Here is a 19,216-nt window from a genome sequence, read left to right on the forward strand (position 1 = left end):
GTGAGACTCCGTGTATAGTCTGGTACGACAACCATTGGAGGGGGCAGTCTTCTCACTCCTATTTTACAGCCTTGGAGTTGGAGGAGAGGAAGGTTACATGATTACCCCAAGGCCAGGATACTAGTAAGTGGCAGAACCTGCTGTGAATCCATCTTCCTCTTACTCCAGAGTGCACATGTATAACGTCCACACTATGTATGCACCGTAGACTAGAATGGTCCCAGAATCATAGACTTTCCTTGTCCAGTTGATGCAGTGGACAGGACAGGTCTTTCTTCCTGCCCCATCAGATAAGCATTTTTATCTGTTCCATTTTTTTTAAAGATTTATTCACTTATGCATATAAGAGCTGTAGTACATGCCAGAGATGTGGGGAGGGGTGGTGAGAGGATTCACCAGAGAGAGAGTGGGGAACAGAACAGGCAGACTGACTGAAATACACTGCTGAGGGGAGCAGCGGGCAAGACAGGAGAGGTCTGCCGTGCCATGTGAGTAGCTCTCTGGCCGGCCAGAGATCGAACTCGTGCTGCAGAGGCTGCGGATTGCTTCATAGTGCAGTACTTAACCCCTTGCGCCACCAGGGAGTCCCTCCTATCTGTTGCATTTAACAAGTTTGTCTTCTTGCATTCTAAGGATAAGGAAAGATGTCCCTAAGAGGATAATAAGGAAGTTAAACATGTAAGGAAGTTAAACATCAGGTGTTAACAAAGAAAGCTGGCACCTGCCTGAAATCTCTCTGTGCCTGCATCAAAAGGACATGCCGGGCCTCCCCGGTGGCACAGCGGTTGAGCGCTGGGTTGCGAAGCTGCCCGCGGCCTCTGCCTCTGCGGCGCCAGTTCGATCTCCGGCTGCTTCCCGCCACCGGAGGAGGGTCCCGCATGGCGTGCAGACCTCTCCTGCCGCCCGCTGCTCCCCTCAGCAGTGTACTTCGGTCCCCCTGCCTGTTCTGATCCCCGCTCTGGCTCTGGTGAATTCTCTCACCCTCCCGCGCTTCTGACTGTACCCAGTGCATGTATAAACAAACAAACAAAGAAAGAAAGAAAGAAAATGCCTCTATAAAAAAAAAAAAAAAAAAAAGGACATGCCGACCCTTGCCCATCTCCCTTTTGTTTTACTCCTTTGTGCCAAAACCCCTGCCCTCTGCCAAAGAGTAGGACAGCGGTCTTTCAGACATGAGTCTGCTGCCCTCCTCAGTTAGTGGACAAATTAAACTGCTTTCCTTCTCCTCAGTCAAACTCGGTTTCCTTTTATTGGCTGAGTTAAAATGAGGCCAGCGTTGGGTATCACCATGAGACCTTAAAGATCACAATCCAGGGGCCTCCCTGGTGGCACGAGGGATTCAGCACCACACTATGAAGCAATCTGCAGCCTCTGCAGCATGAGTTGGATCCCCGGCCGGGGAGAAACCCACATGGCACAGCAGACCTCTCCTGTCTCACCCGCTGCTGCCCTCAGCAGTGTATTTCAGTCAGTCTGTCTGTTCTGTTCCCCACTCTGTCTCTGGTGAATCCTCTCACCCCATCCCACTCTCCCCACCCCCTCCCCCCACCCCCGGCATCTCTGGCCTGTACTCCAGCTCTTGTATGCATAGGTAAATTAATCTTAAAAAAAAAAAAGTATTTAAGATCACAATCCAACCTGAATTACATCAGTCATCTTTTTTCTTTCTGTTCATCTATACTGACTTCCTTTGAATTTCTTCATTTTGGGCTCTTTCTGATGAAGAATGATGTTAAATTACTAATCTTCATTCATTGAGCAACTCATTCCCACTTATTTTTACATTCTGTTTCACCCCTCTTTTTGTTTCCACTTTCTTTTTTTTTTAATTTTTTTAAAGATTTATTTATTTATACAACAACCAAGGTACAGGCCAGATGCGCGGGACGGTGAGAGGATTCACCAGAGACAGAGTGGGGAACAGAACAGGCAGACTGACAAAATACACTGCTGAGGGGAGCAGCGAGACAGGAGAGGTGTGCTGCGCCATGTGGGACCCTCTCAGGCAGGCCGGGATCGAACCCACGCTGCAGAGGCTGCAAACAGCTTCATAGCACTGCGCTCAACCACCTGAGCCACCAGGGGAGGCCCTCTTTTTTAAAAATATTTTAAAAGATTTATTTATTTAAGCATACAAGAACTGGGATGCAGGCCAGAGGTGCAGAAGGTGCACCAGAGACAGAGTGGATTCACCAGAGACAGAGTGGGGAGCAGAACAGGCGGATCTACTGAAATACACTGCTGAGGGGAGCAGTGGGTGAGGCAGGAGAGGTCTGCTGCGCCATGTGGGTTAGCTCCCTGGCCAGGGATCGAACTCAGGCCGTAGCGGTGGTAGCACTGAGACTTAACCCATGGGCTACCAGGGAGGCCCTGTTTCTACTTTGTAAGCCTACATTTAATAAAGCTGTTGGCAAAAAACATGGGCTCTTCTCCTGTGCCAGTCTCTCCATTTCTCTTGACCTTGGCTTGGTCTTTCGAGTTAAAAGTCTCTGGGGGAACGGTTGCACAGTGGTTAAGCGCTGGGTTGCAAAGCTGCCCGCAGCCTCTGCAGTGCTGGTTCGATCCCCGGCTGCTCCCCGGCCACCGGAGGAGGGTCCCACATGGCGCATAGACCTCTCCTGCTGCCCGCTGCGCCCCTCAGCAGTGTACTTCGGTCCTTCTGCCTTCTCTGCTCCCCACTCTGGCTCTGGTGAATTCTCTCACCCTCCCACGCTTCTGACTATACCCAGTGCTTGTATAAATAATAAATAAATAAATCTTTAAAAAAAAAAAAAGAGTTAAAAAAAAAAAGCTGCTGGGGGAAGGCTTAGATGGATGAAGCAGTTCAACATGCAAAGTGGTGATTTGCCTTCCTCTCCTTCTCATGTTCAAATGGTTTCGCTCACCAGGACTTCTACAGGGAGTCTTTGACATGGGCCTGGCTTCTTTTGTCTGTATGAATGATGGTCTTGCTGCTGCAGCTGCTGCTCTGTTGATTCAGCATGTCCCTCCTTTCTCCCTCAGCCTCTGAAGATTGGGGTGAGTGTCATGGAATCTGTGACTTCAATAGTACAATGGTTGCAGTGCCTTTCATTTTAACCAGGATAGGCTAGGTTTTGCTGCAGAAAAAAAAATCTATCCTCCCAAATCTCAGTGGTTAGGTCCTAGTCCATTCAGGCTGCTGTAACAAAATACCATAGACTGGATGGCAAATAAACAACAAACATTTACTTCCTACAGTTCTGGAGACTGGGAAACCCAAGATCAAAACATCTTAGATTCAGTGTCTGGTGAGCAGTGATCGCTCTCTTCTCAACTTCACAGGGTAGAAGCAGGGATCTGTCAGAGCTCCTTTTTACTAATCCCATGACCTAATTACCCCCCACAGATCCCCACCTCCTAATACCAGCACCTAAGGGGTTAGGATTTTAGTATGTTAACTTTTTTGAGGGGAGAAGGACATAAGCATTTAGTACATTGAACTAAACAAAATCAGACCCTCTCACTCACCCAATATCTATGGCAGAGCTAGTGTCTCTGCACTTAATTCCCTCTCTGCAGGGACTCTGGAGCCTCATGGCTCTGCCACTTCAGTACCAGGTCTTTGTGCATACGCCAGACCATAAAGAGCTGGAGGGCCAGACAGTAGCTTTTTTTTTTTTAACTAACTTTTTTTTAAAGATTTATTTATTTATTCTACAAGAACTGGGGTACAGGCCAGAGGTGTAGGGGCGGGGGAGAGGATTCACCAGAGATAGAGTGGCAAGCAGACCAGATGGATTGACTGAAATACACTAAAATATACTGCTGAGGGAGCAGCTGGAGAGACAAGAGAGGTCTGCTGCATCACATGGTTCAGCTCCCTGGCCGGGGATCGAACTCATGCTTCAGTGCTGGTGCTGTGGTGACTGCTGATAGCTTCATAGTGCTGAGACTTAACCCCTTCCACAATCAGGGAGGCCCCCCAGACAGTAGCTTTTAAATGGTTGACTTGGAGGGCCTCCCTGGTGGCTCAAGGGGTTAAGTCTCAGCACTATGAAGCTATCAGCAGCCACTGCAGCACAAGTTGGGTCCAGGTCAGGGAGCTGACCCACATAGCTCAGCAGACCTCTCCTGGCTCGCCAGCTGCTCCCCTCAGCAGTATATTTTAGTCAATATGCCTGTTCTGCTCCCCACTCTTTCTTTGGTGAATCCTCTGTCCCCCTTCCCCTCAACCTCTGACCTACACCCAACTCTTGTATGCATAAATAAAATAAATCTTTAAATGGTTGGCTAGGCCAAGAAGTGACATCTATCACTGCTCTTCCTAGCCCAGAACTACTCTAAAGGAACTAGAAAATATGAAGGAACATATTTTCCTGCAAGCAGGAAATGTCCTTGCCTTCTTGTCATCAACAAATGGCATGCTACAATCTTGTCTCTTCCTTTCCCACTCTAACCACAGCCCATCCACTTGTACTTTGGACATTAACCTTCTACCTTTAAATCCACAAATTACAGTTTAATCCCATTCTTGTTCTTGGGAGTGTTTTATCTCCTGCCAGATGAAGGCTGCCTCTGCCCTTTCACTGACTTCCCTCCTAGCTGGAATGTTTTCTCCCTAGTCCCATGCATGCAATCATTGTCTGGGAGCTACCCAAATAAGAGTGACTGGAAAGAAACCTCCCCCTCAAAACTTATTGCAATTGAAATTGAAGTCATTGAGAGCAAGAAACACTCTCTAGAATGGAATGAAGAATGGGGTACAGGGGAAATACTGAAGTGATAACCTCAGGTTGAACAAATCCTTCAAGGCACCCCTGCTTCCCTCTTTACCTAGGACAATTTAATAGAGATCAGACAAAAAGACCTTTGGGAAAGGACCCAATGTTCTCTGGTAGCAAAGGGGTTTCCTCCTCCTTAGTTCACCCACATTCTGATCAGAATGAGCACTAGCATTAGTGTCATGCTTTTGGTTTTGATAAAACATACTACAAAGGCAGTGTTTAAGAAAAGTTAAAAGAAAAAACTACCATCCTGCAAATTATTGTTTGCATGCTTCTTTCCAATTGTAAGAGAGGGAAAAAATATCCTTTCCTATTCCCATTCTGGGTTTTCAGCTAGGCCCTTATACATTAGACTGGCCAAAGGCAGATGAAGAAAACAAAAACAAATAGAAGTTTTCGACAGGCAATGGTGCATGTCCGTAACACCCAGCGATGAGCAGCTTAAAGGCTGGGTAGAACTTGGGGTAATATACCAAATTAGGGTAAACAAAGGGGCTAAATAACCCCTTGGGGTTGGGTCATCCGGACAGGGAAGCAAGCTATGGGAAGGTGACCAGATAAATAGGATAAACAAGGGTTATTTAGTAAAGTTTGTTATGCAGATTGAAGTGCATTCCTTCTCCATAATTAGAGTTGTAAGAGTCCTTCTCTTCCTGGTTAGGAAAAGGGAGACACCTTCTACAGGAGACACATTTATAAATTGAAATTTCCTTTACAAAAAGAAAATTGCATACTGTTTTTAGAGCTTTTTTGAGTCTGCTGTTCTCAGTGGCCTTTGGCTCAGAATAATCCAATGTCACAGAGGCATATTTTGGGGGTGCATACCTTCATATCCCTCACATTTATATCCTTGTGATTATACTAAACATACAACTAGCAAACAAGTAAATTCCTTTCAAAGGTATGTAGCCTATCGAAACACTACATGACATACACCTCAAAAACATCTTTAAAGACATATCACCCAAAGCAGTGATAGTGAAGGCAAAGATAAACAGCTGGAACTACATCAAATTAAAGAGCTTCTGTACAGCAAAAGAGACAGTAACCAAAACAAAGTGACACCTCACCGATTGTGAGAAGATTTTTGCACACAACACTAATGATAAAGGACTGATCACAAAAATCTACAAAGAGCTGATGAGACTCAACAAAAACAAAGTAAATAATACAGTCAAAAAACGGGCAGAAGAGCTAAAAAGAAACTTCTCCAAAGAGGATATGCAAATGGCCAACGGGCATATGAAAAAATGTTCAATATCACTTGTAATCAGGGAAATGCAAATGAAACTGCAATGAGATACCATCTTACACCAGTGAGAATGGCACATATTAAAAAAACTAGCAACAACAAATGTTGGCGAGAGTGTGGAGAAAAGGAACTCTCCTGCACTGTTGGTGGGAGTGCAAACTGGTCCAACCACTATGGAGAGCTGTGTGGAGATTCTCAACCTGCTAAAGATGGAGCTGCCATTTGATCCAGCAATTCCACTCCTGGGTATTTACCCAAAGGACACAGAATCATTAATTCAAAAGGACACCTGCACCCTATGTTTATAGCAGCACTGTTTACAATAGCTAAGCTATGGAAACAACCCAAATGCCTAAAAATAGATGACTAGATCAAGAAGATGTGGTACATATACACAATGGAATATTACTCAGCAATCAAAAAAATAAATTTATGCAACTTGCAGCAACATGGATGGAACTGGAAGGGATTATGCTCAGCGAAATAAGCCAGAAAGAAAAAGAAAAATACCAGATGGCCTCACTCATAGCAGGAATTTAGAAAACTAAATAAGGACCAGGAAAACGACTAATTATAATAAAGTAAAAATCAAAATCAACAAGCAACTGTAACAGGTGTCCCCAGGAAAGGGGGAGGTTCCAGCTTCCCTGCCCCACCCAAGGAAGGGTGGAGCTGAGCAGCAAGAGAAGAAGCTGCAGAAGAGACTGAGGAAGGAAGCAGGATGGAGCCAGGAGACCTGGAGGAGGCACATGGAGCCTAGAGACACGTGAAGAAACTGCACTTGTCTTTTGGTCGTGGACTGGTGACACAGATGTGGTGAGACCCGTGGGGAGGTGACAATGGCAGCTTTTATCTTGATGTTGATTTTGCTCTTTTCCTTCCGGGCTTGTCTGGTTGTTTGTGACCCTTTTCTGTGGGTCCCCACTGGAAGATGCTTTAGACTTGTGGCAGGCCTTGGGGCCTTGCTCTGGGCCGATCCCATATGGATGGACTTTTACCCACGAGGGATGGGTGACTTGGGTGCTTCATTTAGAAACTAGACTCTTTGCCTTACCTGTGTTGTTTCCTAGTTTAATTAAAGTTCCTTCCATTAAAGTCTCCTATGTTTTGTGTTGATGCGGCGGATGGCAGAACCCATTTAGAATAGGCAGGTTTGCGGGTTGGGCTGACCCTCTCCCTGTCCTATAACACAACTATAAACAGAGACATACTACGGGGGGTGGGGGGAGGAGGGAGTAGGATGAAAACAAGGAGGGTGGAAATTGTATGGGGACTATAACCATGATGAAAATGCATACATTGTGCAAAAATAAAAAATGATGTAAAAAATATATAAAATAAAAAATAATAAATAAAATGGAAAAAAAAAGTATGTAGCCTATACATACCTTAAAAGTGAATGAGTAGGACTTATACTGCGGAAACGTTTTATTTTTTTAACAACTGGTTGGAATCAGGAACTAAAGGTTAGGTACAGGAGGAAGCTCGGGGAGCTGGTGAAGTACAGCAGTATAAGACTCTGAGTATCCCATAGCAGCAAGCAGTCTGACTTCCCTCAGGTGTCTTGGGAAAACGGAGGGCCAATAAGGGTAGAATATTAGAATTTGGGAAATTGTAGAAAAGGGGGTCGTTGGCTCCAAAACCAAATTTTGCCAGTCTGATCATTTTAAGATCACAAATCTTTGAACTTTGCTATTCCAGCTCTCTTGTGTTTCCTCTGGCCACTTCCTTTGCCACGTGCTACCCATGGTAGGCTTGAACAACTCTACTGCTGGAGACTTCGCTGCTTCCAAGAGTCCCCTTACCATTTCTGGACAACTTCTACTGATTCAAAAAAAGGTTCTTTTATTGAGTAAAAGTGTGCTTCCTCATGTGTATATAATATTATGACACACTTCTGTTTTTTTTTTGTTTTTTTAAAGATTATTTATGCATACAAGAGCTGGGGTGTAGGCCAGAGGTTCGGGAGGGTGAAAGGAGTCAGAGTCAGAGTGGGGAGCAGAACAGGTGGATCTACTGAAATACACTGCTGAGGGCAGCAGCAGGCTAGACAGGAGAGGTCTGCTGAGCTATGTGGGACAGCTCCCTGGCTGAGGATTGAACTCAGGCTGCAGATCGCTTCATAGTGCTGAGACTTAACGCTTTGCGCCACCAGGGAAGCCCCAATATTATGACGCACTATTTGAAGACAGATCACTGATCTCCTCTCAGGATGCTCTTCAAAAAGATAATCCTTGAAGTTTTCTTCTTATGCAAAGCTTCAAGTTCCCTCTCCCTAGGCCATTTTCCCTGAAACATACCTGGCTGGCCTCTGTAGTTTTTTGTTTTGTTTTGTTTTTTAAGATGTATTTATTTATGCATACAAGTACTGAGGTGTAGGCCAGAGATGCAGGGAGTGTGAGTATTCACCAGAGACAGAGAGGAGAGAAAAATAGGCAGACTAACTAAAATACACCTGAGGGGAGCAGTGGGCAAGACAGGAGAGGTCTCCTGTGCCATGTAGTCTCTACCTGGCCAGGGATGGAACTCGTGCTACAGTGGCTGCCAACAGCTTACAGCGCTGCCGTGACAGCTTACAGCGCTGACACTTCCTTGAGCCACCAGGGAGGGCCTTCTGTAGTTTTTAAGGGATAAATTCATCCTGCATAACCCTTCTGAAGAAAATGCAGAATGATCCCAGAAGAATTGGAACACTGCTATGGGCATGCTGGGTGTGATTCTGAAACAGTGACATGTAGTAAGAAGAGATGCCATAGGAAAGGGAGCTATGCTTGACTCCTTGCTAATAACTCTACACCAATGAATAATCTTAGCTAACATACTGAACACTTATGTGTCAGTGATCCTTTAAGTGCTTTGGGTATATTATCTTATTAACCCTTCACAATTACTCTAGGAAGTTCTCCATTTCATTTTGCAGTTGATGACATTGCGGTAGAGAGGAACTTGCCAAGACTTCCCAGCTAGTAAGTGGCACAAGCAGAATTCAGACCCCAGTAGCTAAAGTCACACCCCTGTTTATTGCTTCATGTTTGGCTAGCTTTCAAATTTTATCATTTTTACAAAGCAGAAAAGAATACATCCCTCTGGGTCCTGATTTCTGCTAATCCTGCCGTGAACAGAATGTTATCCCTTATATGCATCAATGACCTTACATTCGAGTGGGACATCGGACCAGCATCTGTCTCCTCCCAGGCTGATGGTTTTATGTCAAATGTGTGATGTTACCTGGCTTTCGACTTAGGAATTTGAGAAAAAGGGAGGTTGAAGGGGGCACAGAACTGAGAGTGCAGAGCTCTAGATAACAGTTCTAACACCACCATAACTTTACCATCTGACTGTGAATGCTGTGGATGATTCCTCAAATGTCAAATGAGGAAATTGGACTCCACTTGGCTCTAAGCGACCTCCAGATGCTGAAGAGAGCAGCTCTCACACAGAGTTTCCAGCACTGTGGCAGAAGGAGGAACAAATATATCTCGAAAGAGGGAGACTCTCTGGTGCCCCTTGAGTCACATGTATCAAATTGAAATGAATAAATGAGTATCTGCTCCCTGTTTCTGGTGTGTGAGGCTGTCGATTGGCAGTGGTTCCTATGCTTAGGTTTTCAACGGGCTCTGCTGCCCCTACTAAAAATAAGCCACCGGTGTTAGGGCTGAGTCATTTTCATACTTGAATATGTGGAGGAAAAAGTGACAAAGGTCACATAGGCTCTGTTGATAATTTCCTTCTGACTAGAGGCCACACCTCATTCCCAATTGGCCCCTCTTTTTCTGTTTTATTTCAGATGAGCTGTACACCTTAAATGGAAAACATATTCAACAGTATGTTTTTGTGTTATAGTTTATTCATATCCTGTTCTCTCCTTGTGCATTGACCTTGTTTATAGAGTGGGCTTTTGCAGTTTTCTGAGATAGGGGTTGATGCTAGCAGTTGTGACTGCATTTTATAGCTTGCAAAGTGATCACATAGACAGCATTTCTTTGGAATAATCATCCATTGCCTTGGTGAGGGGCAGCCTGAGGGTAGGTGCCTGTGCTCTCTAGATGTTGTGAAGTCTGATTATGAGACAGGCCCCACCTGGGACAAGATTGTCAAGCAATTTTGCCTTTTTAAAAAAGATTTATTATATTTATTTATAATTTATAAATTTATTTATAAATTTATTATATTTATTTATAATTTATTTATAAGAGCTGGAGTATAGGCCAGAGGTGTGTGTATGGGGGATAAGAGGATTCACCAGAGACAGAGTGGGGAACAGAACAGGCAGATCTACTGAAATACACTGCTGAGGGGAGCAGTGGGCGAGTCAGGAGAGGTCTGCTGCGCCATGTGGGTAGCTCCCTGGCTGGGGATCTCACTCATGCTGCAGTGGCTGCGGATAGCTTCATAGTGCTGTGCTTAACTCCTTGCGCCACCAGGGAGGCCACACAATTTATTTTTTAATGTCAATATATTTATCCAACTGTATTTTCATAACACTTCATAGCCATATATTGCTTTCTTTATTATTTGATCTCTTGTTAAAAGTTTTGCCCTAGGGCCTCCCTGGTAGTGTAAGGGGTTAATCTCAGGACTAAGAAGCTATCAGCAACCACTGCAGCATTGTTACAGGGCAGCCCCAATACAAAACAGGTTGCCTGACTGTGGGTCCTCACCCGTGCATTTAAAAGGACTTATCAATACTCTACTGCAGGCACACACAAAGGTTAATAAAGGCTTATTTACAAGGGAAGGGGAAATGAGGAAATGTACAACTCAGGTCGACAAGTGGGAGATAAAGTCTTAAATGCGTCCTACCTGATCCACCGATCTGGACTCCCAAATGGCACTCTGAGAGCTGGCGCGAGCCACCAGCCATGAAGGCAGGAGGCGGGTGAGAGAGAGACCCAATACCCACTTGTTTGGTTTTTATACCAAACCTGGCTGTTTAACTCCACCCTCAGGTCCCAGCAGCCTTCCCTTTGATGGTGATGGGATTTGTCTTTCCCAATGTCTTGATGGCTTTGGTCTGGAGTGGGGGTGGAGTCCACAAAGCCTGTATGGAATTAGCTCAGGACATCCTTTCCCCCTAACATCATGAGTTTGCTCCCCAGCCAGGAGCTAACCCACATGGCACAGCAGACCTCTCCTGTCTCACCTACTGCTCTCCTCAGCCGTGTATTTCAGTAGATCTGCCTGTTCTGCCCTCCACTCTCTCTCTGGTGAATCCTCTCACACACGCCCCACCCCACTCCCACCTCTGGCCTGCACCCCAGTTTTTTTATGCAAAAAAAAAGATGAATAAAATCTTAAAAAAAAAAAGAATGGACCTTGAGTTCTAGTAGATCAAATCTTTGACTTTGAAGACCAGCTAGATATGCAGAGACCAGGCAAGCAAGGAATAAAGACTAAAAGACACTACCTGGAGCCAAGACCCCATTCACTTTTGTCTACTTCAATCAAGGGGTAGAAGAAACAATTCTCCGAATATTCTAAATTATTTTAAGGGGAGTATTAAGAGAGGTTCTTAAGACAATATCCTTAATTAGTTCAAAGACAATATCCTTAATTGAGAGAGTCTGTACATGACTAAAGGGATTGTTTCAATCATTCCTTAGACCGTTGAACTAGTGTTGTAGAGCAACCCGATACAAAACGGGTGCCTGACTGTGGGTCCTCACCCGCGCGCTTAAAAGGACTTATCAATGCTCTACTGCAGGCACACGAAAGGTTAATAAAGTTTATTTACAAGGGAAAGGGAAATGAGGAAATGTACAGCTCTGGGAGAAAAGTGGGAGACAAAGTTTAAATGAGTCCTACCAGATCGCCGATCAGGAATCCCAAAATGCGCTCTGAGAGCTGGCCGCCAGCCAGGAGCGGTGAAGCCAGGAGGCGAGCGATCGCGAGCCAGAGAGTGAGCAAGGCCCACGTGTGTTTTTATATCCAACCTGGCTGCCCAACTCCACCTCAGGTCCCAGCCACCCTCCTGGTGGTGATGGGATTTGTCTTTCCAATGTCTGATGGCTTTAGTCTGGAGTGGGGGTGGAGTCCACAAAGCCTGTATGAGATTTATCTCAGGACATCATTTCCCTATAAATCCCCCCTTTCACTTTTTGCCACCATTGTAACAGGGTGTCCCAGGAAAGGGGGAGGTTCCCTGCCCACCCAAGGGAGGGTGGAGCTGAGCAGGAAGAGAGAAGCTGCAGAAGAGACTGAGAAGGAAGGAAGCAGGATGGAGCCAGGAGACCTGGAGGAGGCACATGAACCTAGAGACACGTGAAGAAGTGCGCTTGTCTTTTGGTCGTGGACTAGGTGACACAGATGTCGTGAGACCCGTGGGGAGGGACAATGGCAGCTTTTAGCTTGATGTTGATTTTGCTCTTTCCTTCCGGGCTTGTCTGGTGTTTGTGACCCTTTTCTGTGGGTCCCCACTGGAAGAGCTTTGACTTGTGGCAGGCCTGGGGCCTTGCTCTGGCCAATCCATTTGGATGACTTTTACCCACAGGGGACGGTAACTTTGGGTGCTTGATTTAGAAACTAGACTCTTTGCCTTACCTGTATTGTTTCCTAGTTTTATTAAAGTTCCTTCCCATTAAAGTCTCCTATGTTTGTGTTGATGCGGCGGATGGCAGAACCCATTTAGAATAGGCAGGTTTGCGGGTTTGGGCTGCCCCTCTCCTGCCCTTAACACTAGGTCTGTTCTGTGAGTCTGATATCAGAAAAAGGCAGATTACATTTAGAAAAATACGTAACAAATGCATCAGATTTTTTTTTTTTTGCTTATCTGAATCACCCTGTGAGATTCTGCTGAGATTACTACCCCCTTAGTAGATCCTCTAGGTTGCACCTAATAACCCCTAGAGTTAAAAGTTCTTTCCTCTTGGATGTGGAGAAAAAGGAACTCTCCTACACTGCTGATGGGAATGCAAACTGTTCCACCCACTATAGAAAGCTGTGTGGAGGTCCACAACTACTAAAAATAGAGCTTCCATATGACCCAGCAATTCCACTGCTAAGAATCTACGCAAAGGACACAAAGACATTATTTCAAAAGGATACCTGCACCCCTATGTTTATTGTAGCACTATTTACAATAGGTAAGATGTGAAACAACCCAAATGCCCAAAATAGATGACTGGATCAAGAAGATATGGTATATATACACAATGGAATACTATTCAGCATTCAAAAAAGATAAACTCATACTGTTCACAGCAACATGGATGGAGCTGGAAGGAATTATGCTCAGTGAAATAAGCCAGAAGAAAAAGAAAAATATTGGATGGTTCACTTATAGGATGAATGTAGGAGAACCAATAAAGGATCAAAAAAAAATCATAATAAATAAAAACAAAATTAACAGGCAACTATAAATCAGAGACATTCTGCAGGGGAGGGAGGATCAAAACAGGGGAGGGAAGTGCACAAGGGACTATGGTGATGGTTCACAGGTGAACTGGTGGTGGAATTTTATGGGACTACACCTGAGAGGAGAAAGCACACATTGTACAAAAAGAAGAATGATGTAAAATATATATATATATAATTAAAAAATAAAAAATATTCTTTCCTCTTTACCATCCTTGCACTTGTAGATATTTAAATTGCTTCACTTTCACAGGATTTATGTCTCCCATGCCTGCCTCCTTTGTATACTGCCTGTCTTGAAGGCAAGTACAATGCCTGACATCATCTTGACCTTAGCTTAGCACTTCATTTTAGTATTAGCGTAGGGACAGGAATTTAACAGATAACAAGTGTTGACTGAATTGCACTGAATTCCTGAAGGGCACAGATTTCAGGAGTGATGTTTTGGGTCATTGAGCTCTTCCCCCCAGATCATATACACAAACTAATTGGTACTTAGAAAATTTTTTTCTCATATCCATTCCTTTCCAGCATGCCTGGTAATAAGTGTGTCAAAATTAATTTCAAAACTAGAATGAATTTGCAGTGTCATCCCCATGAAATCTATTTAAAGACTCTTTTGGAAATGGGCTCCCTTTCTGTCTGATGTCCAAAATTCTCATGTATACCTTTCTCATCTATTAGAAACTCAATGAGGGGACGGGATAGGGTTGGAGGAATAAAATTCAGGTTTCTTGCTGGTGAATCTCACTAGATTCTTACATACTCCAGAGGAAACAAGTCCTTGTACTTGACTCTTTCCCACAAGGACAATGAAGACTTCCTGGATCATTTTACACATTTTAAATATTAACCATGTGCTATCTGGGGATGGAATTATATGGGTGATTTTAATTTTCTTCTATGTACATTTCTGTATTTAAAAAATTTTCTAGAGTTATGCATTAGTTTATAATGGGGGGGTGAGGGGACTAGGGAATCTAACCAATCTAGTTTTGAAAGCATGTTTTATTTCCAGAGTGAATTTCAGCTCTGTGTGTAAATATACTCAAAGGAGGGTCATGGCCCTCTCTACTCCACTCATTGACCTGGATACAAATATGGACCCATCAAGAATAGCCTCATATATTGGAATTCTTGCTTCAGCCATATGTTTCAGTCTCCTTGTCTTATTTTTTTAAGATTTATTTATTTATTTCATAGAAGAACTGGGGTGTAGGCCAGAGGGGAATGAGAGGATTCACCAGAGACAGAGTGGGGAGCAGAACAGGCAGATCTACTAAAACACACTGCTAGGGGGACAGCGAGAGAAACAGGATAGGTCTGCTATGCCATATGTGGGATCTGACCAGGATCTAAGTCAGGCCATAGAGGTGAGAGTGCTGAGACTTAACCCCTAGGACATCAGGGAGGCCCAGCCTCCTTATCGTAGAAGCAATTTCTGGTAGTCCAAAGTTCTTGTAAGTTGGGAGGGAGTGACAATGAATAGTTCTGTCTTAGTTGCCTTTCTGCAACTTCAACCTGGACACAGTTATCCATCTTGTCCTGACACCTTCAAAAAGCTTCAAAGGGAAAACTAAGGGCTCAGGAAAATCCCTGGCACTTTTTAATAACCATGAATTCCATAGCTAGACTGCCTCACTGAACATGTTCCAGTTTGTATGAGCGATGAATCACTTACATATCACCCTGCAATAAGTGGAAGGCTGTGTGCACTGGGAGACCCATTTTAGCCACACTTTCTCCCAAGGGGGAAAATCTCATCTGTGGAATCAGAGACTTTGATTCAAATAGAAATAACTGTACAAGTTTCAGAAGGCTAGACAAACAACAGGACTAGTCATTTCAGTTCCAGTGATTATAGTTATTGTGTTTAGGAAGAAACCCTCCCTTCTGCCCTCATCAACTCCTCCCCTCTGCTGCTCCATTACAGAACCCACTATTTTGCAAGGCCAAAGAATCTCTTAAAATGGAATTCCTTCCTTTTAGAGTCCACAAGTAAACATTTACTCTGAAGTTCACAAACATGACCTGTTTTCCTGAGTGACTCTTTTGTCTTTAATAATTCAGCCCTTGAGGTAAAGGTGTGGGTGCTGGGATTTATCCAGGCCCAGGGTAAGGAGGTAGTATTACTGCCTACATAATTAAGAATTGACTAATGCATTCAAACTCAAGGTCCTGTCCTGTCTTTCACTCCCACTCACAAATGAGAAAATAGAATTTTAGAATTGCAAGAAATCTTTACAGATTCTTTTCATACACCACTTTATAATACAAATGAAGAAAAATGCTCAGTCCTTATTGCAATGATGGCACCCACCAGTGAATAACTATTTGCTTTTTTTCTGGCCTAAGTTGTTGAAAATACCAATACATTCCAAGTTTGGAATACCAGGTTCCACACTTAAAAACCGTTTTCTTTCACTCTATAACACTGAATTATGTGCCTCCATTAGGTTTACTATAAAATCATTATAGCCATATGCTCCATTTTACTTTTATTTCATTATTTATCTTTCATTTATTTTTGAGACATAAGTCACATACCATCCAATTCACCTATTTAAAGTATACAATTTGATGGCATTTGTATATTTAGAGCTGTGTACCTACGAACACAATCAATTTAAGAGCATTTTCATTACAGGACCCATCCTGGGCAAAATTCTTTCTCCAAAGAAACCCAATGCCCATTAATAGTTATTCTCATTTTCCTTTACCCCCTACACCCAGATTTGCCTATTCTGACATTTCACATAAAGAGCCTCCCGGTGCACAGCTGTTGAGCGCTGGGTGTGAAGCTGCCACAGCCTCTGCAGCGCCAGTTCGATCCCCGGCTGCTCCCTGGCCACTGGAGGAGGGTTCCGCAAGGCCCGCAGACTTCTGCTGCCCTCTGCTCCCTCAGTAGTGTACTTCGGTCCTTCTGCCTGCTCTGGCTCTGTGAATTCTCTCACCCCTGCCGCGCTTCTGACTGTACCCAGTGCTTGTAAAATAAATAAATAAATAAATAAAAAATAAATAATTCTTTAAATAAATAAATAAATGGAATAATACAATATGTAGTTCCTTGTGGCTGGTTTCTTTACTTAAACTAATATTTTCAAGATTCACCATGTTGTAGAATGTGCTATTTCTTTTTACTGCCGAGAATAACATTCCATCATAGGAATCTACTGTGTTTTGTATATTCAGTAGTTGATAGTTGCTGAATTTTATTTACAGCAACAGTGTGATCTCTGACTGCCAACAGAACTTAAAATCAAGACATACTATAGAGTTACTCTCTCCCCATGTTAGATATTTACACCTAATTCTAATAGAAAGTCTTATATTCTTACACGTGAAACCAACATTTTCCCCCAAAGTTCTGAATGTATATATATTGTGGAAAGACAAAGTTTTCTGCTGCCTTCTGACTCCTGGAAAATAGAAGCAAATACGTAGGTAGATTGACCAGTGACAGTCACTAGAAAGAGAAAGGAAAAGAGAAGAATCAGAACACTCATCTTTAGTTTTCAAAGTGTGAGGTTTGGAAAGAGAAAGCATTTGCGGCTCTCTCACACCCAACTATTGATAGGGATTCCTCCACCTAGATACACACAACAATTTAAGGTGGATGTGGGTAAGGGTGAGGAAAGGTGACGGTCTAGGTTGCAAATTTTGTCCTACTCAAGAGACTTAGTATTTAAATTTTTGTCCTAGGTTTATAGTTTGACCCTCACCCAACCTCCACACTTCCTGTGGGTCTCCAGGTGGGTTCTGATTGGGACACTTTAGGGGACGGGTTCCTGTTTTGTAAGAAAAATCTTAACTTGTAAACACCAATTTGAGGGTATTTACGATCCCGGGATGTCCCTGCTTATTCAGGTTCTGCTTTTCCTCCTTCCATTCTTAGGTGAGTCGGGCTGGAGAACTCCTGAGTCACCTGCCACGGACAGAAGGACTTTAGGAGCGTCTCCGCCCCATACCGAGGGCAACTGAGAACAGGGGAAAGATCCTTGACTCATTTAGCCTGAAGCTTGGGAGTTGTGCATTCCCCACACTGATGTTCTAGGGCGGCGGAGACCACGTATCATGGGACTTATTCACTCCAGTGACTCCACCCCTTTCCTCTATTCCCCAGCCCCCCACTTCTGCGCTCCGCCTAGAAGTCTAAGGGAGAGGAGGGTGGCGCGAGCCAGGAAATGCCACTCTGCAAGTTGGCTCGCGAATCATAGAATTTCATGGCCTTACAGTTTTACCCTTCTCCGGAATTGCCTTGCATTACGTTTTAGACTGTTCTTCCTTTCATTATCCCCAAACAGCTCTGTCTTTATGAGACCACTTAATCACTCAGGCAGACCTTGTCCTAGTTAAGGTGCTTTCCCTCCCTCTTTCCCCACTTTTTTTTCTGAGCCCGGAATTTTCAATCAGCACTGGTTTGAGTCCCGGTCAGCCTCTTCACGTTCTAGTCGCGTGACTTGAGTGAACTACAACTTTTCTCGGCCTGTGAAACAGCAGTCAAACGTCTCACTGCGCCTAGCGTAAGGAGCAAAAAGTAAGCACTCTGGGAGCTGTAAAAAGCAAGAGAAATTTTAGCTATGTTAATCTGGACGGCGAGTCAATTTTCCAGAACCCAGGACCCCTCCCTTTCTTTGGGACCCGCCCTGCAAATCCTCCTGGTGCTGACAGTTCACACCACCCTCCTCCAGCAGTCTTGCCATTGGTGGAGCACTGTCGCGCGGCGCCCAGTGTTGACGCCATCGCCCCGCCTCCACCGGCGCACGGTGACGTTTGGCCCCGCCCCCGGCCGCGCCTGGCCTCCCGCGGGGCCCCGCCCATCGGGCCGACGCGGCGTGGGTCCCGCCCCACGGTGACGTGTGGGCGCGCGCGCCGGGCCGCTCCGGCAGTTGGTGCAGCGGCGGTTGGGCCGAGTGCGCTCAACCCACCCCTCCCTCTCCGCCGGCCCCGGCCCCCACCCCGCCGGGCCGCAGCCCCAGCCCTAGCCCAGCCGGCCGTCCCGTGCGGGCCCGTGCCACCCCTCGGCGGCGACGCGCCGGGCCGCCCGCCCGCCCGCCACCATGGAGCTGGAGGACGGAGTGGTGTACCAGGAGGAGCCCGGCGGCTCCGGGGCCGTGATGTCGGAGCGGGTGTCTGGCCTGGCCGGCTCCATCTACCGCGAGTTCGAGCGGCTCATCGGGCGCTACGACGAGAGGTGGTCAAGGAGCTGATGCCACTGGTGGCCGTGCTGAGAACTGGACTCGGTGTTCGCGCAGGACAGGAGCACCAGGTGGAGCTGGAGCTGCTGCGGGACGACAACGAGCAGCTCATCACCCAGTACGAGCGGGAGAAGGCGCTGCGCAAGCACGCCGAGGAGGTGAGGCCGCGGGAGGGCGGGGGCCGGCCCGAGGGGCGGGGGTCGCCGCGGGCCCGGGAGGGGGCGCGCCGGGCCTCCCGGGGGCGAGCCTGGCGCCGAGGCCCCCCGACCCAGCCTGGCCCAGCCAGGACTCCCGCGGGCGTTGGAAGTGGCGGGAGGCTTGCGAGTGTCGGGGCGAGGGAGCGACCCGGAGAGGCGCGGCTCGGGGGAAAGCCACGGCCTGGGCCGGGGGCACCTGGCGCTGGCCGAGGGCTGTGGTTGTCATGTTCTGGTGGCCTCCTGTTTAGGGAAGTTTCCGACCACCGTAGGGTAGTCAGAAGGCGGCTCAAACTTTTACCGTGGCGGGAGGGGCGGGGGAAGGCGCATCTAACACTTGGTCCTGGATCCGTAACTCCGCTGGGTCCAGTACCTTCCTGGGGGGGTTTGCTGCTTTTGGGAAGTTGGAGATCTCCCTCTTTCGGCCAGTTTCTTCTCGACGTTTAACCCTGTTTGAGAAAGAGATTGTATTTT

The sequence above is a fragment of the Talpa occidentalis genome, unplaced genomic scaffold (genome assembly GCF_014898055.3).
Source record: "Talpa occidentalis isolate TD23 unplaced genomic scaffold, MPIMG_talOcc4v2.1 talOcc4.164, whole genome shotgun sequence".
NCBI lineage: Eukaryota > Metazoa > Chordata > Mammalia > Eulipotyphla > Talpidae > Talpa > Talpa occidentalis.